Source organism: Podarcis filfolensis (assembly GCF_964270895.1).
Source record: "Podarcis filfolensis genome assembly, chromosome: 2".
NCBI classification, from domain to species: Eukaryota; Metazoa; Chordata; class Lepidosauria; order Squamata; family Lacertidae; genus Podarcis; species Podarcis filfolensis.
The window spans coordinates 81,444,015-81,467,907 of record NC_139605.1 but is presented as its reverse complement, the minus strand read 5'-3'; the positions used below and the strand labels follow the sequence as shown (position 1 = coordinate 81,467,907).

At 46.5% G+C, this 23,893-nt stretch overlaps 1 protein-coding gene and 1 long non-coding RNA gene across 18 annotated transcripts in view; one reads left to right on the top strand and one right to left on the bottom strand.

The window, feature by feature from the left end:
• Positions 1–4,854, bottom strand: part of ADGRL1 (adhesion G protein-coupled receptor L1) — a 133,148-nt gene extending 128,294 nt beyond the window's left edge. For 7 of the 16 annotated variants that reach the window (XM_083597573.1, XM_083597570.1, XM_083597582.1 and 4 more), the window contains exon 1: positions 76–1,603. The gene's annotated coding sequence lies outside the window, so the exon portion shown is untranslated. Of the gene's footprint in view, positions 1–75; positions 1,604–4,307 lie in introns of those variants that run through there. The other 9 variants (XM_083597574.1, XM_083597576.1, XM_083597579.1 and 6 more) reach the window with 4 other exon arrangements.
• On the top strand, positions 1,480–23,610 carry LOC310755204. Of its 2 annotated transcripts, none has more exons than XR_014544224.1 (4): positions 1,480–1,577; positions 16,544–16,741; positions 20,393–20,468; positions 23,295–23,610. It is a non-coding gene; the product is annotated as an uncharacterized lncRNA (long non-coding RNA). The 2 variants fall into 2 exon arrangements; XR_014544225.1 differs by lacking the exon at positions 1,480–1,577 and adding an exon at positions 16,151–16,279.
• Positions 23,611–23,893: the final 283 nt, after the last annotated feature.

Genomic DNA, 23,893 nt, shown 5'->3' with positions numbered 1-23,893 from the left:
GCCCAGTCCCCCCCCCCAGCCACCAGCACGCCAACCCCACGCGCAATCCCCTGAGAAGACAAGCCTCGTCTTTACCTTCTGCGATCCAGCCCCGTCGGGTTCCTCCATTCAGGGATCCCTAATCCATCCCGCCGCCAGGACGGCAGGGCTTGAGCCCCCTCAGGTATTCGGAAACACGAGGCGATCGGATGCGTGATGCGCGATCTCGATCTTCTTCCGATTGCTCCCCCTTGGGGCGTCGATTTCAGAGAAACGTGGAAAGGGGGGGCGCGCACACACACACCCCACACTCACACATACACACACAAAAACCACGACGCGTCCTGATCTCGGATTGTTTTGCCCCTGGAGGGACAGCGAGTTAAAGAGCAGGGACAAGGGGAGAGAGATGGGGCGTTCTGTTATAAATCAAGCGCCGTCCCTTTTTGTTGGCTTTTTTTTTTTGGTGGGGTTTAATTTTTTTTGTTTGCAGCCGCCCCCTCCCAAAATAGCAGAAGGGAGGGGGGAGGAGGAGGAGGGAGGCAGGCAGGCAGAGAAGGGGCCAAATCAAAGCCCTCCTTCCCCCGATGAGATGTCACTGGCGGACGCCTCCAGCCGGCGAACCGCCTCGCCTAGCAATGCGAAAGGAAGTCTTAAAATATATCCATCCGTGGAAAGCAGTCCGGGCATTTTGGAGACGGTGGAGGCAAGCGAAGCGAGAGCCACCCCCACCCCCGATCTCTCTCTCTCTCTCTCTCTCTCACACACACACACACACACAGGCGCGCGCGCGCTGGCGGCGGCGGCGGGGTGGGGGCTCCGTCTGCCTGCTCGTCGCTCCTCTCCTGCGCTTCCCCCGCCTCGGTGCACACAAACAGGCACACGCGCGCTCCCCGCCAACCCCGGGCGGTGAGGGGACGGACGGACTCGGTGCTCCTCAGGAGGTCGGGCCGCCGGGCCTCGCCTTGCGCTCTCGAGCGTCCCAGCGGCCGCCGGTGCCTCTCGGCGGCGTGAGGGCTTCGGCTGCCTCGCCTGCCGCCGGATTCCCCTTCGCCAAAGGAACCGTTCGCTCTCCTCTGGCTGGGGCGCCCCCTCCCGGCAGACTCGCTCGCCAAAGGAAGGTGAAGGCGCGCAGAGGCGCTCCGCGGCGGCGGCGGCGAGCCCCCTTCCTTAGTCCGGCGCCCTCGGCTAGATGCTGGGCCTCAGAGCCAGGAGCCTCCAGCGAGAATGCCCCGGGGGTGGCGGGAGAAGCTTGCTACTTTGCGCACGCGGCGGCGGCGGGCCAGCCAGTTCCACTCCGAGCTGGGGAAGGCAGGAACGGAAAAGCGGAGCGGGTTCCAGAAGGGACGGATACACCTGGGAGGCCGAGGGGAGGTGCACACGCACGCATCGCACAGGGAGGAAAATCTGGAGCGGAACCGAGGAGGGGGGATTCAGAGGAGAAGGAAAGATCTTGAGGAGATCCGGCCAGGAATGGCGCGGCGGGGAGGGGAGGAAGCCCGGAGAACAGGGCAAAGAGATGGGGGAGCGGGAGGAAGGTCCGCTGCAGGGATGAAGAGGGATAAGCCCAGCCAGGCCAAAAACGCGGCACTGGAGAGGTATGGAAGCGGGAAGTGGGCGGGGGAAGGAGAAAGTGGACTTCCACCTCGCGCCGCCGGCGAAGGGACCGTGGCTCAGGTCAGGTGTGAAGCGGGAGAGCCAGAGTGGGCTGGCACCATGACACTGGACTTTCAGGATTTAAAGGGGAGGCGGGGAAAAGAGAGAGACGGACTTTCTCTTTAGGACTGGAGCCAGCCAGGTGAATGCTAACTTCTAGCAAATCATAAGAACTGGGTTTACCCTGGCTAGACTTAGAGGACACTCAGGCAAATGTGCTTGGAGGGGAAGGTGGCAGGTTCAAAATATGGTCAGGGCTTGTTCCTTTACCTGGCTGAAACACCCAAGTAGGTAACAAGAGAATGAAAGGCCTGTTCCCGATTCACAAGCTGTGGGACTTTGAGTGAGAGGCAGGGACAAAGGAAAACCCTCTCCGAATTGCTTTGTGCTGCAGTATTGCATGGCAGCTAGTGGAGGGTTGGTGCATATCGTGCCTGCTTGTCAGCAGAACAGGAGCGCTGGCAGACCAAAGGAAGAATTCCATGTTCCACACTTCTCTTCATGAACCCAAAGGTGTTTGGCCTAAAGCTAGACTCACAGCTTCTTAATTCCTGCACAAAGGTATCACCACTGCAGAGACTTGTGGCTTAGCTTGCCATTTTTTAATACATAATAGTTTTGGTGGTTGCTTGCATGTTTCGCAAGTCCATCCCTGATAGTCCCTCTATATCAGGGGAAGGGAATTTGTGGTCCCTCTAGATCTTGTTTGATTTCATTTCCTGTCATTCTGGACCGTTGTCCATGCTGACTGGGGTTTATTGAAACTCGCACTAAACAATGCTTGTGGGGGCACTGGCTCCCCAAACCTTAAGTCCTCTGGACAGAAATGGGAAGGTGCTATGTATCTCATAGCATGCAGAGAGTCCCAGAGTTCAATCCCTGGCATATTCAGTGCCATTTTGTATACATTGTTGATGCCAAGTGACAAAACAAGATGCTCCCAGGAGCTCTGTGAGAAAGGTGAAGTTATTAACCTCTGAGTGTGAAGTGAGTGTCTTACCTGCCCTTTTATAAATTGCCTCTCTCAAGATAAAGCACAGATTTGAGAAACACGTAACTAGTAATTTTTGTGGGGAAATATGCTGCAGTCCAATTGACAGGCAGGAGCTATTGTATCTGCCATAAAAAGGTAAAGGTACCCCCAGCAGCAATTGCTTAGCTATCCCAGTTCTGCTTCCAGGGCTACTTAAACTGGCAGTGCTGAGGAATGAGTCTGCATCTGAGGCACATGCTCCACCACTGGGCATGTCTTACTTGCCATTTACTCCAGGAAAATACCTCGAGCCATTTTGGCTGGAGCAAATGCAGTGGTGGTGGGAGCAGCAACATTAGAAGAGGTGTGACTCACCAGATGTTGTTGGACTAGAACTCCCATCATCCCTGACCACTGCCCATGCTGTCTGGGGTTGATAGGAGTTGAGAGTCCAACGCCATCTAAAGGGCCACAGACTCCCCGTCCCTGTATTAGAAAACAAAGCCACCACACTATGCCTATTTATGTGGAAAGAAGTCTCACTGTGTATGTTCCCAGGTGTATCTCCGCAGGGTTGCAGAATTAGAAGCAAGGAAGTGAAAAGGGCAAGGTAGTTTCTGAGGGCTAAGCGTCATCTCACATAAATGAGTTGTAAGAAATATTGTTATTTGTAACTAGAAGATGACAAAATAGGGAGAATTTTAAAATCAACACCACTATCCATCTCCCTGTCTTGGATAGTGCGACTCATTATCTCTCTTTTTCCCCCTCCACCAATATTGTTTTGAGGCATTTTACTTGTGTTTCTAATCAGGGCTTATCTGCTTTAGAAGTCTCAGCAAACCTCTACAAAGAAGTGGCATATGGAAGCTGAATCTGGTTTTCTGAGGCAGCTCTTTGTGTTTGTAAAACCCATTTAACCCAGCCCACATGCACTTGTCACACACAGGCACAAAATCCTTCTTTAAATGTTCCATCCAAGAGCACGAATAAATGAAAGATCAGACAGCCCATCTCTCTTACATGCTTTCCAAAACTAAAATGTCTGAAAACATTTATTATCTCCACTTTAAGACTACAGTCCCATGCACATTTACTTGGGAGTATATCTAATTGAACTCACTATGATTTGCTTCTGAGTAAACATGCACAGGACTGGGGCTGCCTGTAATTCCCTTGCCAACCTAAATGATTCTGGTTTTTTTATCATCGTTGTTCATTCCCACCAAGAGAAAACCAGACCATTTTTTCCCTCCTGCTTGCTGGAGGCAAAGTCCTTTTCTCTCTATGGTCCAGTGCTTACAAATCCAGTCCAGGTTTTCCACTAAACCAATCCCTTTTTGTGTCATTTGGATTCACCTTTTCAAGCTTTTCTCTGCTGCCACAAGGGTTAGAAATTCATTTTGTTTAAAAAATAAATCTGAGATGCTCACATAATACACTTTGTCCTCCAAAGATCTGGGCTAAGTCATGGTTATGTAGTCTTGGGGAATCAATTCTTCTATGCTAGTATTTCCCAGAATAAATACCAGGTTTGCTAAAGGAAGATGCAACACATCTGTAGTATAATCTGGAGAAGGAAAGGAGAATGCACAACAGCTGTATGTGCCATTACCTGGAAGCCCCAGCAAATCCAGCCCTGCTACTACTTTGGCCAAGGAGGGAGCTATTGTGACATGTGCCACCGGTTTCAACTTACCCTTTTCCTCCCAAGATGTAGTTGGTGGCTGTTTCCAGGGGAAATTCACCAGTGAAATCCAGATGTTACTTCTGTAGCCTTGTGAGGTTTCTGTTGAGGGAGCACTGTTGCAGCATCTTCTGTAGTGGGAAGAAGGGACAGGAGCTTTATTGACAATCTACCCTGATCCTCAAAGGCTTTCCTATTTTGCAGATCGACAGGCAGAGTGCATTGATGATTAAGGCCAATGTGAGTAAATATGCCACAGCCTTTGAAGGGAATAAGTTATTGGCAGTACATGTTGGCTGTGTGGTATCACTTTGCAGGCTATTGCAGTGGCTCAGCCAAGCAGATCACTCCTTAGAGATGTCAGTGGTCCACTCAGAGAGCAGCAGGAGTGTTTTGTCAACCCTGGATTGCAAAACATAAGGCCACTCTAACCCTTGTCACACACCCATTCTCGGAATAATTCCTCCCTCCTCTCTGTCTCTTTCCCACCCCCCTACATGCCTCTCTCCAGCTTCCAGAATTCTCTTTGGCTTTTGGGACAGTCTCTTCACACACATCCCTCAATCTAGGGCAGGAGTGGAGAAACATTTTGAGACCACAGGTCACATTCCCTTATGGGAGTTGCATGTTTATGGTGGGTGGAACCAGAGGTCTTCAAGGTCTTCTGCTGGTGCAATGGGGATTTTTGTCCCTTCCTCTCATGCCCCTCTCCAATTGGCTGGTGTGTGTGTGTGTCGGGGGAAAACCCAGAAGAGCATGTGAGCAGGGGAGAGGGGAGATCATTTTGTCTGGCAAGCTGAAATGCTTGTGCTGACTAGACAGTCTCCTAAGTACTATTTTGAATTCTTCCCAGAGGCAAAAGTGGGCAGAACAATAGATGGGGCTCTTGCCTTTGTAGGCTAGGCTAAATTCTGGGCCTGCAAAAGTCAGAGGTCTCTACATCTGGGCAAGCAAGAGGCAAATGGTTCAAAAGCACATCCCAGTTAGGCCAAAAGCACTCAAGGGGGGATTAGAGGAGGACGAGCTTGAGAGGCCTGGCGGACTATTTGGCCCCTAAGCCTGAGGTTCCCCACCCGTCCTAGGGGCGGGCTGCCTCTACAGATGCATCATGCATGACCTCCACCTTTTTGTCACAGCTGTTACCACTCAAGTTACTCAAAGAATGTTGTTACAAAAGAACATGTTGGATGGAGTTCAATGTTGTGTTCTTCCAGTCTTTCCATCTGCACAAACATCTCTGCTTGCCAGATAGAATGATCCTATCTCTCTGCTCCCCCCCCCGTGTGTTCTCCCCCCAGAACCAATGTTGTGGGGAATGCCTGGGAAAGAAAAGAGGGGGAAGGGAAAGCCCGTTTCCCAAGTGGAAGTCCTTGTGCAAGGCATCCGCTGATGGGGCTCATTAGGAGAATCTTGCCCAATTTTTTTAAGAATAATGCCAAAGGGTTGGGTGAGTTTGTGTCCTCCTTGGTTTTTAAACAAATATTTGGATTTCTCAACACTTCTACATTCATTTCTCAAACTTAGTATCCTTCTGTTGATTGGTTTCTGCCCTTGCCTGCTGAACTTGAGCTTCTACTGAAGGGCCAAGCTGCTCTTCTGCCAAGTCCATGTTGTTGAACAACCCTCTAAACAAGTCTTCCAGCAATGTAAAGCAGATGGATTAAATGAACATTTTGATTATTTATTTAAGGCATTTATATAACACTTAATCATTAGCATTTCTAAGCAGTGTACATAAACCATGTGGAGAATAAAGCAGCAGAAATTCATCACAAAATCAAACCAAAAGCTGAAAACAAGCAAATATGCACATTAATTTTTTCCTTCACCAAATACCTTCAATGCCAGGAACAGCATTCCATAGTGTTGCTTAAGCGGGGTTGTTTTTGCAGATCATTATCCCACTGTTTACTCATGGACTTTTAAGAGGGCTCTTGGGGTGCATAAATGTTCATTAACACTTTATTCATCCTTGAGGGGATGTGGGTGGCACTGGGGTCTAAACCACTGAGCCTCTTGGACCTGCTGATTGGAAGGTTGGCAGTTCAAATTCACATGAAGGGGTGAGATCCCATTGCTTTGTTCCAGCTTCTGCCAACCTAGCAGTTCAAAAGCATACCGGTGCAAGCAGATAAATAGGTACCACCGCAGAGGGAAGGTAAACGACGTTTCCTTGCGCTCTGTCTTCTGTCACAGTGTTCCATTGTACCAGAAGTGGTTTAGTCATACTGGCCACATGACCCGGAAAGCTGTCTGTGAACAAACGCTAACTCCCTTGGCTTGAAGCAAGATGAGCGCCACACCCCATAGTCATTTTTGACTGGACTTAACCATCCAGGGGTCCTTTACCTTTATACTTTTCATTAATCCTGGAATACAATACTAGTTTTCCATAAGCCACACCTTTGCTTAGCCTTTCCTTAACCTTTCCAACCAAGTATCAAACACTTGATGCAGCTTCCTCAGTGCAATTTGAATTATCAAACATGGATCAGAGTGTAAAGTTTAAAATGATTCACTGGTGGGGCAAGTTTTAATTAGCAGAATGTGAGTAGAGAGCACAGGGGGGGTTGGGAAGGGGAGCACAGACATTATGCTATTTTGGTTCTGGTGTCTTAGCTCAACTTATAAAGAAAAAATAAGAGTCTCTTGGCTAACAAATTTATTATGGTATGATTTATTATGGTAATAAAACAGCCTGGATTGCAACCAGAGGTGGTGGAAATCTTGTTCTGAGACTGACTGAACACTGGTTAGAGCTCGTAATTGCACCATCATGTGACAGTGAGGATAGCAAAGACAACATACTTTGTTGCATCCTTGAGGCATGCTCTGGAGGTGGTTGTCCCTGGAAGACACGCCACTGGACCCTTGAAGGCGCACTATGACACATATTTGTGTAAGAATTTGAAGGTACAATGGCTCACCTTTGGAGCAATCTTGACACCATGGCTTTGGCAGTTCCTAGCAAGGCATGCAATATCACATCTTTCCTTGTTATATAGGATTGGTTTATGTGACCTGATATCATCAGAAGATGCTTGCAGTAAATGTGCTCTACTATTTGCTCTCCTGATAACTGTCCCTCCTGGCTAATTGAATGTAGCCAGCAGGGTATGGTCAGTTTACCCTGGAGGGAGGTGATCCAGCTATGTGAATCTATCAGTCTGATCTACTGACTGGTGATATATTTTGTCTTTGTTCTGTGACTGTAATTTTATTGTTGATCTGATACTGTTCACTGCCATGACAATTTATTTTCTTAATCTTGAGGGTGCATAGAATGATTTTTTTTTTTTGCAAATAAAAATACATAAATAAATGTAAGCTTGTTCCATGATCTGCATGTTAGCCTCCTGGTTGTTTTTTGCTGCAGCGAACTCACATGGCTACCCCTCTGGAAATGTAAAGGGTGGGGGACATAAATGATGACCTTTCCTTCTCGCAATCTTTGTTTATTCAATTGTTACCTCTCTCATGTTTCCGTCAATATCTCAAAAACATCTGTATTGAGGGGTTTTTGGTAATATGCACATTTATTTAAATTCGATCAATTAATTAACTGATCGGGTAAAGGTCTGATTATTGTAATGAACTAACAGTTCTCTAACAGGCTGACAGCCCTAATTATAAGCCTTAAAACACTGGAAAGTATTGATGTGGCACAGTGGCCTGCCTTAGAAATGTGGAGACTGAAAGGGTGCTGATAAGAGATCCAGAGGTGGCTACTACACAGCAACAGTCTGGAAATTTGGGGAGAGAACATTCAGGTAGGAAATGAGCAAATGCACCGTGTGAGATACGGTCTTATGAGACTAGAGCAATTCTTGCATAAGGGTGAAGGGCCAAACAGAAAGGGGGTCTCAGAGAAAAGGCGTGAAACTAATAGCCAAGATTGTCTTATGAACCTATGGAAGACCTGATGAGCACTATTTTCACATTCTTAATCTGAATGTTCGTTATGTGTGAACATTGCCTCCATTCTTATTTCCTTGGTGTTAACACCAGGGGCTGGATTCAATTAAGTCCCTGTGCAAGCAGAATGAGTTCCACAAGTGCAATGGAACCCCTCCTCCCACCCATGCCCCCCGCCCCACCAATCTGCTCTGGAAGGTGGGTGGAAATCCAAGCAGAGGAAAGAGGAATGGTAATTTCTGTTTCACTCATGGAAGCTGTTCCGTGCATGCAATGATGCAATGATTTAGCTGGCTACAACATCAGATTTTCATAGTTGCTGAACCAAATATAAAAGTGTCATAATTACATAATCCCCACCTGGAAAAAAGGGAACTTGTGGACAGGAGGAGGAGAAGATGGTGAATTGGAGGTCTCTACTTTCTCATCTGAGGCCAAAGGGGTTGGGCAAAGCACATGGCCCCCGAAATATAGCCGGGGGGACCCGCCATGTGTGCCTTCAGTAACAGAATCAACTAGGACAGAAAGCAAAGATCTACTACTGTAATTAACTTAGATTAATCACCTGAAGTAATGTATTACAGTGTATCACAGCCTTGCTCTTTGCCATTGCCGTTGCTGAGACCTGGCCAGTATAATTGTGACTTGAAAAGCTTGATGGTTGGCTACCAGGGGTGCCAACTTGAATAAAATATTGGGGGGACTCAGGTAAGCCCCACCTGCGTAGTCAATCACAAGATATAGCGTGAATGCATTATTTGAATTGCCATGCATATTAACGGGGGGGGGGGGAGCCCCAAATAATACAGTGGTACCTCGGGTTAAGCACTTACCAGTAATTTGTTCCGGAGGTCCGTACTTAACCTGAAACTGTTCTTAACCTGAAGCACCACTTTAGCTAATGGGGCCTCCTGCTGCCGCCACGCCGCCGGAGCACGATTTCTGTTCTCATCCTGAAGCAAAGTTCTTAACCTGAAGCTCTATTTCTGGGTTAGCGGAGTCTGTAATCTGAAGCGTATGTAACCTGAAGTGTATGTAACCCGTATGTGTATGTAACACTGTAATCTAAAAAGTTTTAAAACATTCTAAGAAGAGCTAAAAACTTGATCTCAACCAGTGACCTCAAGGTTGCCAGGAACAGTGTCTTTCAGCCATCAAATGCCTGAATAAACAGTAAATTCCTCCTGAAAGTTAATAATGAGGGATACATACACATCCCACTAGGAAGAACATTCTACAAATGGGGAACTGCCACTGAAAAGTGAGTCATAGCCAACCAGGGCAGCCTCCAATGGCAGTGCCACCAACAAGGCCTCACCTGCTGATCACAGAGTTCGAGATGATTCATACTGGAGAAAACACTCTTGCCAGTCTTGAGTGCTCATGAAGTGGATGGAGGCAAAGGAAAGGACCAAAACTACAGGCAAAAGTGATTGTATTCCCAGTTGGGGTTTCTCTTGCATTGTGGTGCAGAAAGCTGTACAGGATATAAGTTACGTAGCAGGAACTCTCGGGTATAGATAGAGCTGTTTATGTTGGGTGGGTGACTGCCTCCCTATGAGCACGTAGAATCCCTCCAGGACTGGAAAAGCAATTCCTCTTTGGATGGAGTCCCGGGGGTGTGCTGAAATGATGGAGTATTGAGTTTTTAATTGAGTATTCAGTTAACCAGTTAATCGGTGGTGGTGGCAACAACAGCAACTTGAACCAATTTCCGGAGAGGCAGGCATATTGGTCTGTTGCAAAAAAAAATATCAAAAAACATTCTGGTGACACCTAAAAGACTAACAATTTTATTATGGCACAAGCATTAATGGACAAGAGTCCACTTCATCAGATGCATCTGATGTACTGGACTCTAGTCCACTAAATTGCATGTCATCATAAAACTGTTATTTGTTCAGGGAGGATTTCAGCATGGAGCTATGGCAATCGTTCTGTCAGTGCAAACATTTTAGCCTGCCAGAAGGTTCAATCCTTCTCTTCTCCCCACTATGTGTGGTTCTGGGGTTCTCCCAACCCTACCCCAGAGCCAATTTGGGGGGCACGGGCAGGGTGGGAGAGAGGAGAGCAAGCCTTGTTGTGTGAGCAGAAGTCCTTGTGCAAGCTTGTGCTAGTGGGAATTGTTAGTAGAATCCCACCTGAAGCAGACCCTCCAAGTGTCCCTATTTTCCATTTTCCTATTTTCCACACAGGTGGCGCTGTGGTCTAAACCACAGAGCTTAGGGCTTGCTGATCGGAAGGTCAGTGGTTCGAATCCCCGTGATGGGGTGAGCTCCCGTTGCTCGGTCCCAGCTCCTGCCAACCTAGCAGTTCAAAAGCATGTCAAAATGCAAGTAGATAAATAGGTACTGCTCCGGCGGGAAGGTAAACGGCATTTCCGTGCGCTGCTCTGGTTTGCCAGAAGCAGCTTAGTCATGCTGGCCACATGACCCAGAAGCTGTCTGTGGACAAATGCCAGCTTCCTCAGCCAGTAAAGCAAGAGGAATGCCGCAACCCCAGAGTCGTTCGCGACTGGACTTAACAGTCAGGGGTCTCTTTACCTTTACCTTACCTGATTTAGAGAAGCAATCAGAATTTCTGATTTGATCCCAGAATGTCCACTTTTCCTTAGAACGCCCCTATTTTCATTGGAGAAATATTGGAGGGTATGGAGTTATCCGAACCCCAAGCCATCTGAAGGCAATCCTGTAAAGAGAAGGGTTTAAAAAAAAAAAAAGTTTAATGTTTTATTATGTTTTTATATATGTTGGAAGCTGCCCAGAGTGGCTGGGGCAACTCAGTAAGTTGTGTGAGGTATAAATAGTAAAATTATCATTATGGAATGGGACATCACCATTTTCATAGAAAAAATGCTGGAGGGTATGCTGAAGGTGCCACAAAATACTCTTTGTTGAGTTTGAACCAATTGACAGTGTTCATGGGAGCAGTAACTCAGCTCTATGGAGGGACTTTGCACACACCCCTCTTAAGAGTTGAGGGTGTCTTATCTGTTTTGAATCAGCACTATGAATATCACTGGAGAACTGCATTTATGAGAATATTATGCCAATGCCCTGCATTCTGTCTATTGCTGTTTGACTTGTACTGCTGTTCTGCTAGTTTATAAGTCTGTCTGTAGCAGCTTATTTAGAGGATAGGTTTGCTTGAAAGAGGTCAGGTGCATAAAAGCTAAAGTAAAAGCATTCAGCCCAAAACTACATTCTCTAACACACTGTTCCAAGAGTAGTTTTCAGTAAGGCTGATCACATATTTACTGATGGACTTATCACACATTAACAAGGTCCTTTAACATGGAAATAAGTTTGGCATAACCAACTGATCAGGACCTTTATGTCCACATGGGTCCAGGGAACAGATATTTCTTTCTAGAAGAATGATCAGGTACTGTAACTCCAATTCCAGTTTTGCCTTAGTATGTGGTATTTAACAACTTGTACTGAGATGCTGCAATCCTATGTGCACTTACTTTGAAGTAATTTGCACTGAAATTAACAATGTTTGCTTCAAAGTAATCATGGATAGGATCAAGATGGCTAGTCAAGAACTAGGTAGCCCTCTGTGCGCACATAAGCCACTTTACCTCCCTCCCCCCTTCTTTCTAAATAAAGCTTAATTTTGTTCAACAGGGTTTTTTCCTATCCTACAGAAACATCAATACCCACAAAAGCTGCTGGGAACTATGTTAGTTCTGAGCATCAGTGGGGGTTTAACAGTATAGTTGGGATTCCACAAGAGCTGAACACGAGAGTCTGCATAACTCTTCATCACATTTACTCTTGACTGTTGTTGGAACCCCAGGATGCCTTTTCCATCTGGTTTTTAATGGACAAAATGGTTATCTAGTGTGAAAAGGCACCATGGAGAAGTCCTGTGAGTTTGTATGTGACGCACAAAGAGCAGACTCTGGTACCTTAACCTTGGCTTCCTCCTCCTCCTCCTACAGTGGTCATCTTCTGTTGCAAACCTGCGCTGGAATGCACAAGCCTCTCCCTGAATCTCACCCAAGCACTTCATCAATGATAACGAACCCTCTAAAAATCGATGATAAAATGGGCACACTGACCCTCCACCTGCCTCAGCAAAAATGTAGGCTTTGCAACATTCCTTATTAGAATGCAAAGTGAGCAATTCACTTGTTCCCGCTCCCTCCCCAACACATGCATAAAAATGCTTATTTCTTAAAAAATAATAATCCATTAATAGGCTTACAATGACAGAGTGACCCAGATACCTCTTCACCCTCCAATTCAGGATACAGCACACTTTTTGAGTCCACAGGGATGATCATCAATAAGCAGGGCTACTCTGCTGCAGCCAGGGCACATGCACGAGTCACTGCTTTATGCCAGATGCTCCTCCTGGCAGTGACCTCGTCCCTGGCCCCACTTCACCATCTCTAAAAGAAAATGTCGTGAGCAGACGAGCAGTCCTATCTGGAACACACTAAACTGCACACCAATCAGCAGTCCCCAGTATCTAGAAGGAGGCTGCCATTTTGCCACATAGCAGCTGACAGGTTTGTGAGTTACCAGACACACTTTACTATATATGTGTGTGCACATGCTTCCTTCTGTGTTTTGGGAGAGGGGTTATTTTTAGAATGAGAACACAGAATGTATAGTTTACAACTCTGCATGTATAAATTCTCTCTCTCTCTCTCATCCTCTCCTTCCTTGGAACAGAGAAGTGACAAAGTGAGAGCAACACATTGGACAGAACTGGCCAAAGTGGAAGCTCAAGTCCAAAGCAGGGATTGAATAAGGCCCTTTGCAGTTTCCAGAGAAATGTGGTGTGTGTGACTTGGGACAGAAGGACATGCCTCCTTTCCCCCTTACCTCTGTTAATATCTGAGGATCCCTTGAGTTGAAGCTGGCTAGGCAGGGTGCAGGAAGGAGAGATGTCCCCTGTCCCTTAAGTGCTGAGAAGCCAGGGGTTAAAAGTTAGGAATTTTAGGGAGTTCTGAGGTTGGTTTTGATCTTTTGTTCCACCCAGACCTCAGTATTCCTTCCTGCCTTGTCCTCATTCCTGTCTTCCTCCGGAGTGGCCAATCAGGATTGACCTTTGTTTCACCCCCCCCCCCAACATCCTGAAGCAAATTAGCCACTGTATTAATTTCACAGGCAAAGATCTTCAAATGCCTAATCAAGCCAGGTGCTTTGAAGTGCTGCAGTTGAGGGTTAGCTGGTGAGGCTCCATGAAGTTCATGCTATTCAGGGGGCTGGACAGAAATGAGCTTGTTCAGGTGTTTAAAGAATCTCTTAGTGGACCACAAGCTTAGCGTGAGTCAACAGTGTGGTGCAGCAGCAAAAAAACCCACTAATGCTATTCTAGACTGCATCAAAAGAATTATAGCGTCCAGATCAAGGGAAGTACTGAGCCTACGGCTTGCTGATCAGAAGCTCAGAGGTTTGAATCCCCGCGACGGGGTGAGCTCCTGTTGCTCGGTCCCTGCTCCTGCCAACCTAGCAGTTCAAAAGCACATCAAAGTGCAATTAGATAAATAGGTACTGCTCTGGCGGGAAGGTAAATGGCATTTCCGTGCGCTGCTCTGGTTTTGCCAGAAGCGGCTTAGTCATGCTGGCCACATGACCTGGAAAACCTGTCCGCGGACAAACGTCGTCTCCCTCGACCTGTAAAGCGAGATGAGCACCGCATCCCCAGAGTCATTCGTGACTGGACTTAACTGTCAGGGGTCTGCCTTAGTCAGACCACACTTGGAATACCGTGTCCAATTCTGGGCACCACAATTTAAGAAGGATGTTAACAAGCTGGAACATGTGCAGAGGAGGGCAACCAAGATTATCAAGGGTCTGGAAACTAGGTTGGATGGCCATCTGCCATGGATGCTTTAGCCGAGATTCCTGCATTGCAGGGAGTTGAACTAGATGACCTTTGGGGTCACTTCCATCTCTAAGATTCTATGGTTCTATGTGAGGGGGCACACAAACCACATATAGGAGGTGCCTGAGCCTGGGAGCTCTGCCCCTAGCATCCCTGTGTAGACGACTACTCCTACTACCACTACTACTACTATTATACTACTAGAATGATGCAGAGTTGTTAGTGAACACAAGGCTCACATATGCGATACATGTATTAGAATCTTCTAATAGCTACCACTGTAGCTCATGACAATGTGGAACAGAACTGGGTAACCTGAAGGTTGGGGGAATAAAGCAAATAAATCTGGCTATGATAAAAAGGCCAGGAAAATTGAGTCTGGTCTCCAATAAACTCCTGCATAATGCTACTAAGGACAAATTGATAGTGGCACCTGGCAAGATAACTGAGCCAGTGGAATAATCCAGGTCATACGTTGTGCAGACAGAGAATGGACAGTTAGCTCATACCTGTCAGCACATTCTCTTTCTGCGGAAGAGTGTGGCATCTGTTATTTCCCCCATTACTTTAATTTGAATCACATATTCAATTTAATCGTCTTTTTTTTGGTGTGTGTTCTGATTTGTTTAAAGTGCTTCGAGATGTTCTTTCCCCCCCATTTTCTAAACAAGCTAGCCCTATGTTCATATTGTTCACGGAGAACACGCCTACCATAGAAATGCAACTTCCATGTTTAAGGACAGTACAATACTCTGTATTTTTCCACTCTGTTACATCCAAGCAGGCTCACCGCATGGCCTACCAGTTTCTCCTTTACTGCTGTGAATTGCTGGGGGAGTAAAAGCCTTGTGTGCTGTTGCTGCTGCTGAGCTCAGTAAGAACAAACAGAGACAGGGAACAAAGGGAAGAAAAATAGTGATAACTTGAAATTTGGGGTAGACAGACACCAGTAGGGTGGAGAAACAGAGAAGTGGAGGTGACAGAGAAAGTGCAAAATGGGAGGACAGACCAAAAGAGAGAGAAGGGAAAGGTAAGAGATATGGGGGTGCAACGTTATGATGGTGATGCAGGGAGAGGAGAGTGCTATGGGGTGCAGATGAAAAGAAGGGTTCAGAAGAACCTATGCCTGGGATAACAGAAGGAATAGAGAGACCTCTAACAGCACAAAGAGAGAAAATAATACTTGGGTGTGTGCAGAGGAGAAAAAAGAGGGCAACAGAGACCTGGTGCCAAAAAGAACAGGGCAAAAACAAATACAGTGGTACCTCGGGTTACATACGCTTCAGGTTACATACGCTTCAGGTCACAGACTCCATTAACCCAGAAATAGTGCTTCAGGTTAAGAACTTTGCTTCAGGATGAGAACAGAAATTTTGCTCTGGCGGCGCGGCAGCAGCAGGAGGCCCCATTAGCTAAAGTGGTGCTTCAGGTTAAGAACAGTTTCAGGTTAAGTACGGAACTCTGGAACGAATTACGTACTTAACCCAAGGTACCACTGTAATATGCTATGAGGTACAGAAAGAAATGGGCTTGGCAGTGGTGGTGGGGAGACAGAGAATAGGTTAAAAAGAAAACATTAAAAATGTAGCAAAAATAATTCCTGGCAATTACTGTGGTGATGTGGGCCCCTTGCGTTAATCAGGAAATGTCAATGTCTCCCTCGGAGTGATCTGGATTGTATGCACCTGTTGTAGGCAGATACAGCAGGCAGGAGCCAGCAGCTCCTCCCCTTCCTTTTCAGGGCTGGAAACTTTGTGCTGCTCCTTTGCCACCCTCTTGATAAAGGGAACGAAAGGAGGAGTCCTGCCCAGAAGAGGGAGAGGAAAGGCTGACTGGCAGGCACCCCACTGCAAGTAGAGCCCCACATCCCCTGGCTTCATGGGGGATTGTGAGTACTCCCAGAGTGACCCACTTGCCCGAACGTTGCCTCTCATGATCTTCCAGAATGTGCTCACAGCAGCAGGAAGCTTGTCCTTGCTTTACCAGACCAAAAAATAAAAAAATCTGCTCGGCAAATTGCAAAAGAAGGCTCATTGATTTCAACAGGAAAATGAAGCACGTGCTCAGCATCAGTCTCCCTTTGAAGATGCGAAAGTGCTTGACTTTGGTTGGATTGCATCCTCACTCTGTTTCTTGACCCTTCTTTTGTATCGGTGTGCAGTGCAAGATGAAACTGTTTTGTTTTTCTTTAAAGAACATATTGCAGCTATTTTTTCACTTCTTAGGTACAGTGTAAGCTTGTGCTTATTTTAAATCTCCTGTTGCCTTTTGTTCATTGCATACAGTTAACATCCTTAATTCTTATGAAAAATGCACCAGTTATTGAGATCAAGGTGTTTGTGGTTGATTCTCTGTTTTAAACTCACCTGTAAAATCTGTCCTTTTCAAAAGATGTTTCCTTATTTAAGGAAGATGTTCAGTTTAGGCAAAAACCTCTGAACTAAAACAAACACATCTCATGTAACTAAAACTGTTTCTCATCCTACCAGTTTCTAGACCTACTCTACAGAGGATGGTCCTCAATTCTGAAGGGCTGTCAGGCGAAGGCCCTCTGAGTGGTCCTGTCCAAATCTGGTTTAGAGCTAGAGGGAGAGTATCAGGGAGGGACTTGATGCTGTCCAACCACAGCGAACACCTGAACAGCAGACTGAACAGCCACACACAGGCCATGGCCTTCCCCCACGATGGTGAGATTTATTGTTTTTCTACTTAAACTGTAAGAATTATTTATAAATTTGAATCAATGCCTATAAATGACCAAATGTAAATTTGATGCAAACCTTTGTCCTTCTTTGCCCTCTTTTTTGGCATGGCATACACAGCCCTACACATCAGCATTTGAGCTTGGCCACATGGCTACTGACGTCTCTGTTGGTTTTAAGGAAATAATTGGTTTTCTATAGGCTTCTTTGAAACTCCTCAGAACGGTGGCAGCCCCACCTTGTGAGAAAGACAGCCTTCGCTTCCACTGATGGCAAAGCTGCCCTTTCTAAAAGGGATGGCTAACACAGGCATCGCTGATGTCAACTTTGAATCCCTCCCCACTCTACAATAATCATGTTATTTTCAAGATTTGAAAGGAGGGCTCCTATTTAATTTTGGAAAGGCTGATATCCTGTATGCAAGTTCATCTTGCTCTCTAAAAGTAGCAAACATCAACCACCCCAGCCCCTGTGCTCCACTCTGAATAAGCTTTCCCCCTTATTCTTTCTCTTTCTGTCTTTCTTTCTGTCTTTCTGTCTTTCTTTCTTTCTTTCTTTCTTTCTTTCTTTCTTTCTTTCTTTCTTTCTTTCTTTCTTTCTTGGATGTGCACTTTATGACCTACTTTTATTTTAGGATGGAGGCAAACAGGCTCCCCCCTCAGCAAGCTCTCCTGCATGCCCCAAGGGCCTTGTCTCCCTCCATGTTGTCAGAACTATTACCCACATAGGAAGCTGCCTTACACCACGTCAGGCTATTTGCCCATCTAGTCCAGTATTCCCTCCGAATGGCAGCAGTTCTCCAGAGTCTCAAGCACAAGTCTTTCAAATTATCATTTGTATTTAGCTAAAGATAACCAAGGCAGACAAATAAGGCTCTGAGTTGCTGGATTCTTAGGACTTTTTGGGGGCAGGGTGGGGTGTTGTATGTAAGGTACACAGCATTTGTTTTGTGGCTGTAAGGCATCGCCCGGAGCTTAATTTCCTTCCTTTGTGGTTTCATGACAACAGACTTCTACGTTGGGTTTTCCCCACTGCCGTAACATTAAAGTGCTCACTAAAGTGTTTTTGTTATAAGTGAGCATTTCCACAGCATGAATTAAACAATTAAAACCAAGTCCTCTGAGGGCAGGATGGATCCAGCAATAATATATCAATTTTTAAGAAAAAGATGTGCTTGGAATGAACTGGTTTGGTTTAGCAAAATTCACTGAATTAGCTCAAAATCTCTGAACTACACCTGAAAATAGTCCCCATAATTGTCCAGTGCACAGAGCATGAATTAAGTTCACTGAATTATTTCTAGTTCATCATCAAGTTCATTCTCTTGCATGTGTTTTTGACTTTGGGGGGCCTTTAAGCTTAAAGATAGGAATTGGTAGGGGAAACAAACCAAACAATTCACATTCTGCTGTGTGTGCGTGCCTTGATGCTTCCTTAGTCTTAACTATAGACTTTAAATATAGTTTATACTTCAGCACAGTAGCTTGTAACATTCTGAAGTCTGGGTGCAGGGAGAGATGCAAAGAATCATTTGAAACAATTTGAATCGAACTGCGAACTGAATGTGAACTGAACCAGTTTATTTTATAAAGGAACAAAAGTGAACTGGAATTAGTTCCTTTTGGGACATGTCAACCTTGAACTAGAACTAGTTCGTTTTTAAAATGAACTTCCCCAGTTCTGCAATGGCTACAGGAGGCTCGAGACCAAGCAAAAAGGGTAGGGGAGAAAGAGAACACTTCCCTTCTCATCTGTCCCACATGCTGTGATGGGAGTGGTAGTGCACCTTTATAGATCAGTAATGTGAGAAACCACATGGCGAATAATGGACTATGATTCACTTTAAGAGACATATTAGGGAAACACATTCGCCCTTAGTAGCTTATCATGTATTTTTCTCTCCAGTACTCTCAAATATACTGTTGTGAGCTCAGCTGGCTTGATCACTGTGAATGAGTGGTCAAGTCCTTGATAAAGGAATGTTAATGTTCTTTAATGATTGTGGATGGTCTCCTGAATAAGCAATTCAATTTCACAGGTGGGGTATGAGATGAGCTTTCTCTGCACCTCTCTGCAGGCAGCGGTGCAGCTTCCCACTGTTTCTCTGGATCTGCTGCCTATTTTTAGGCGTTTGCTTGCTTCCAGTAGGTGCTGCTAATATTATTTGTAGATAAAACAAATATTACAAAGACAGCAGAAATTGCCTTTATTCTCTCATCCAAATCTGTCGTGCTGCCCCTGAAACCTCTTTCCGCCTTATGCTGAATCCGACCAGGGTTTCAAGCAGTAGTCTTCCCTAGCCCTACCTAGAGATGGCGAGGATCAAACCTGAGACCTTCAGCATTAAAAGCATACCATCTATGATTCAGCTAGTATCTGCAGTGGATTTGAATTGATTTTATATGTGTGCTGTTGTTATTTTCCAGCTATTTATATGGAAAGGCCTACTTGCTTTTTTATTTTAAAGGTTGTTTTAACTGTTTTTATATATGTAACTGTTTTATATATATATATATATATATATATATATATATATATATACACCGATTATATTGTAAATCGCTTCAGGATGCGTCATGGGAAGTGACTCAAAAATGAAATAAATAAATAATAGCTTTGACCTTTCCTAAGCGAGGAGATTGTAATAATACAATCACATCCCTGGTCTATTTCCCCACCCCCACCCCACCCGCCGCAATATACAGTTTAGAATATTTGTGGAGTGGAAGTTCCGCTCTCAGGAGGAAAAGGAGGGGGTGATATGTCATGGTTGCTTAATGTTAACTTTCACTGGTTTTTCCCTCACGCCCACCTCCCCTGCATAGATTGAAACAGATCAGTAAAGATTAATTAGTAAAGATTTGCTTCCACCTCCTTAACTGAAATCGCAACTCACTATTAGGATATGAGAACTCACTTTGTGGCTTTGCGTTTGTGTTGCACCTACAAGGTGAGGATGTGGAGGTATGCAACATGACATGGGATGCTTCAGGACGGGGTGGGGTGGGGGGAGAGCTTAAGTTGCAAATGAGACGTTGAGATATTGCAAATGCTTTGTTGGCAGCAGACTTTTTTCACTGACTGAATTTCCTCTGGAGAGGGTAAATCCAGATTAGAGTGGGGGTGGCGGGGGTGGAATACAGGCTGGTGTCTTGATGTCAATGACGTCATGTGTACACTGCAAAAACTATCAGGCATGAGGAGTACTGCTCCCACAATAAACACCTACCCAGAAGCACCCTAGGAAACCTGCAATATGACTGGGAGGCACATGTTTCCTTGTCCACAGGTGTACAGATGCATGTAGTACAGTACCTGTAAATGTTGCATTGCTCAAAGATGCAGGATGGTGGGTAGGTGACATTCCACGGAGGTGCGATGTATGTTAGATGACATTACCCAGTTTCAGAAGAATGACCCTCTCCCTTGCTATTCTTCACCAGGTATATCTATGAATATTTCCCCCTTCCAATAGACTTTTATTTCATGAGGCAGTGTTCTTTATTTTTATTTTGTTTAAAAACTGCTGATTTGTCTCCTTTTTGGTAATTGTTTTATATTGTTTAACACAACTGTAATGTCATGTATGCGGCAAAGTGCCCTGAGTTATGTTTTTTTGTTTTTGTTTTACACCAGGAGGATGAGATACAAATGTTTGAATAAAACGATATGGAAAAAATTGCAAGGCTTTGCAGAAGAGTATATAGTTCAGGTATTGCCTTTTGCTTATGACTTTAATGAATTAATATCGCACACAGATGTACTGTTTGCAGAGAGCCAGAAATGCAGCCTTGCAGACCCTGCAGATTCGGGGAGGGGAGGCAAATCCACAAGAAGCAGCCTCTATTTCTTTTTAATTAAACTCTTCAATCAACCCCCCCCCTTTCCCTTTTCCCTACTCCCAAGGCTCTTCCATTAGTGTTTCCCTCCCTGCCTTACTAATGGCCTTGCAGGCCCTTCCCTGTTATAACTCTCCCTGCCGCCCCACCTCTGGGTTTTGCCACTCTCCCCTCCTACAACTGTATTTCCCAGCCCACGCTGCTCAGAGCATGATTTACGAGAAGGCAACGCCAATTCCAGTCTGGCAGGAGAGTCGGGTACCACATTGGCTGAGAGAATGGCGCCGGTGCCAGGCCAGGGGGGAGCCCAGAGGGTGCAGCTTCTCAGAAAGAAGGTCGAGTGCAGAGGGCGGGGGACTGGTTGGCCAAACGCAGCAGCAGCAGCAACAACAGCAGCAGCAGCAGCAGCAGCCACAAGCTCTGCAGCAGCAGAGAAAACTGAGCAATGGCATCAGGTCCAGCATTCCTTCCATCCCGCCCATCTGTCTGAGACAGGAGCAGAAGGGGAATCCTGCATGCATGCAAGCAAGCAAACAAACAAACAAACAAAAAACACGACAACAAGGCGGCAGGCAAGTTCCCTTCTGCCCCGAGTGCTTGTTTCTCTCCTGAAAGGCACTCTTAACATATAGGTGGTGCCTTGCACCGTTGAGCTGCTAGGCCGTGACAGAGACACAGATTTCACAAGCTGCCCCCGTTTCTTCAGCTCCGTTCTTAATTGCTCATTCACTCCCATGGAGACACATTTATCTTAAAGCATCAGTGGAGGCAAAAGATGCAGAGGGTGACAAACAGAGACTCCTCCTCTCTTGGCAAGCATAAAGGAGACATTGCAGAGCTGAGATTCGCGTCAGGGCTCCCTCCCTGGTGCTCTCATGTAGGATGATGCTCCCTCCAGCTCAGAGAACCGAGGCCCCTGGGAATGCGCTGCACATCTGCACAAACACAGCCCACTGCAGGGCAGGAAACTGTCCATCCTTGAGACAAGGTTCTGCCACCTGTGGGCATGAGGAGGAGCTAGTGTGCCTTTCTCGGCTGAGAGCCCTTCATATTCTCTTGTTTCTCTCCTGCCTCTGGAGCTGCCCCGCTGACTCACAACGCATCCATCAATTGTTTGCCACCAGAGGAAGCACAAAGGTAGGGCACAGCCAGTAGACACAGGTTCAAATCTCACCCACTCAGCCATGAAGCTCACAAGCCTCTCCGATTAGCCTTCCTCACAGGTTTGTTGTGAATACAGAATTGGGTGGGAGAGTGGGAGGACCGTGTGCATCCACCCTAGACTCCTTGGAGGAAAAGTGAAATAAAAATGTAATGCTCTATAAAGCATGGAGGGTGGGGAGGCATAACTCAGTGGCAGACAACTGGCTTTAAACATAGAGGGTCCCAGGTTTCATCCACATCTCCAGTTAAGGTGGGGAGATCTAAGACTTGGGGGGGCTGAATGTGGTTCCCCAGGCCTCTCTAACTGACCCAGAACTCTCCCCCTTTCCCAGGACACTCCCCTTCTCCCCAGGCTGCACCCCCCTCACTGCCCTGCTTCGCACACTCCTTGGGTATTTTTGCCTGGCTGGAATGTGTCCCTGAATTCCAATCATGTCTCTTGCTTGCCTAGATGAAGGATAGAGGTGTGTAGAAACTAGCTTGCTGTATGATGGTCATTCCTCCACACACTTTTGCCCCTGGCCCTGCCCACCCCTGGCATGTGGCCTCTGGAAGGTTGCTGAGAAGGGAATGCAGCTGCCCTCAGGCTGAGAAAGGTCCCTCATCCCTGAGTTAAAGGGAGCAGAGCAGGAAAAAAGCCCTGCCTGAGGCAGCTGCCAGTAAGCAGGCAGGGAGAAGCAATGGCCTGGCTCACCGTAGCCTGTTTCCTGCCTGTGTTTGAATACTAAGCTGACTAGAGATCAGGCATCTTTGAAAGCTGAAACCCATCCTGAATAGAGTTTGTTGGGATTCATGGCAGAGACCGCAAGCACGCTTAGGTCCCTCTCAGCCCAGGGGAAAGCCTGACTGGGAGCAATGAACCAGCACACCTGATCCCCAGGATTACAGAGGTCTGGACTGGATCCAAGACTCCCTCTGGAGACTCCTGCATCTTTTAAGACAGCCACTACTGTCTCCTTCACATGCAGGGCTACAGCTGCATCGCTGCTCCTCCTGGATATGGACGTCTTGCACGCCTTTCCTTTTCCCTGCTGGTGCAGGTGATGAGTGCTACCTTCTGCAGAAAACTGCCTTCTCTCTCTCTCTCTCTCTCTCTCTCTCTCTCTCTCTCTCTCTCTCTCTCTTCGAAGGGCTCCCTGAACCAGGGCTATCCCTGATGGCTGAAGCCCAGGATGTCTCTCCAGGGATGCAATCCTGCTTTTTGCATTAATAATTTACACCGTGTTGTTCAGCTAATAATGGCCTTTCCTTGTGATTAGCTCACTTAATGGGCTAAAATTGGCAAGAGAACAATGGGGCTTTAATCTTCCTGGGGAGCGTGGCGGGTGGGGGAGGTGGGAGGAGAAGAAATACATTTCCTAGATCTTCTGCACTTGTGGAATATCTCACTGCCCCTGTCTCTGGCAAGAGGAGAGGGGCAAATAGGCTTGAGGGTGCCAGAGACCCCTCCTCCAAGCACATCATCCTCAGCCTGTGTGTGTTCCAAGTCCTCTGGCTGTAGGAAAATGCCCTGCAATATATTTCTCTGATTACAGGTCTGAAGCATCAAGAGCTCCTGGCTGCCCTGGTCAGGTTGTGGCATGCTTTGCCCATACCTGCCTCCCATCCTTCTCAATCACTTCTTAATCAGCGTTTTGATACCGCCCTCTGTTTTCCAGAAGTGCAATATAAGAACAGTCTGCTTTCATCCTCGGTGATCCATTAGTAGCGGATGCCCCATGCACATCACAGACCAGCAGTTAGGAAGAAGAGAAGAAGAATAGTTTGGATTTGATATCCCGCTTTATCACTACCCTAAGGAGTCTCAAAGCGGCTAACATTCTCCTTTCCCTTCCTCCCCCACAACAAACACTCTGTGAGGTGAGTGAGGCTGAGAGACTTCAGAGAAGTGTGACTAGCCCACGGTCACCCAGCAGTTGGTTGCATGTGGAGGAGCGGAGACGCGAACCCGGTTCCCTAGATTACGAGACTACCGCTCTTAACCACTACACCACACTGGCTCCCAGAAGCAGCATGAAGGAGGAGACAAACAGAAATGGTGGCCTCCTTTCCCAAAGACCTCCTTTGGTGTATTAATCCCACTGGCAGGTGCAGGTGGCATTGGCTACTGGAACAGGGGCAGCTTTTGTTTGCG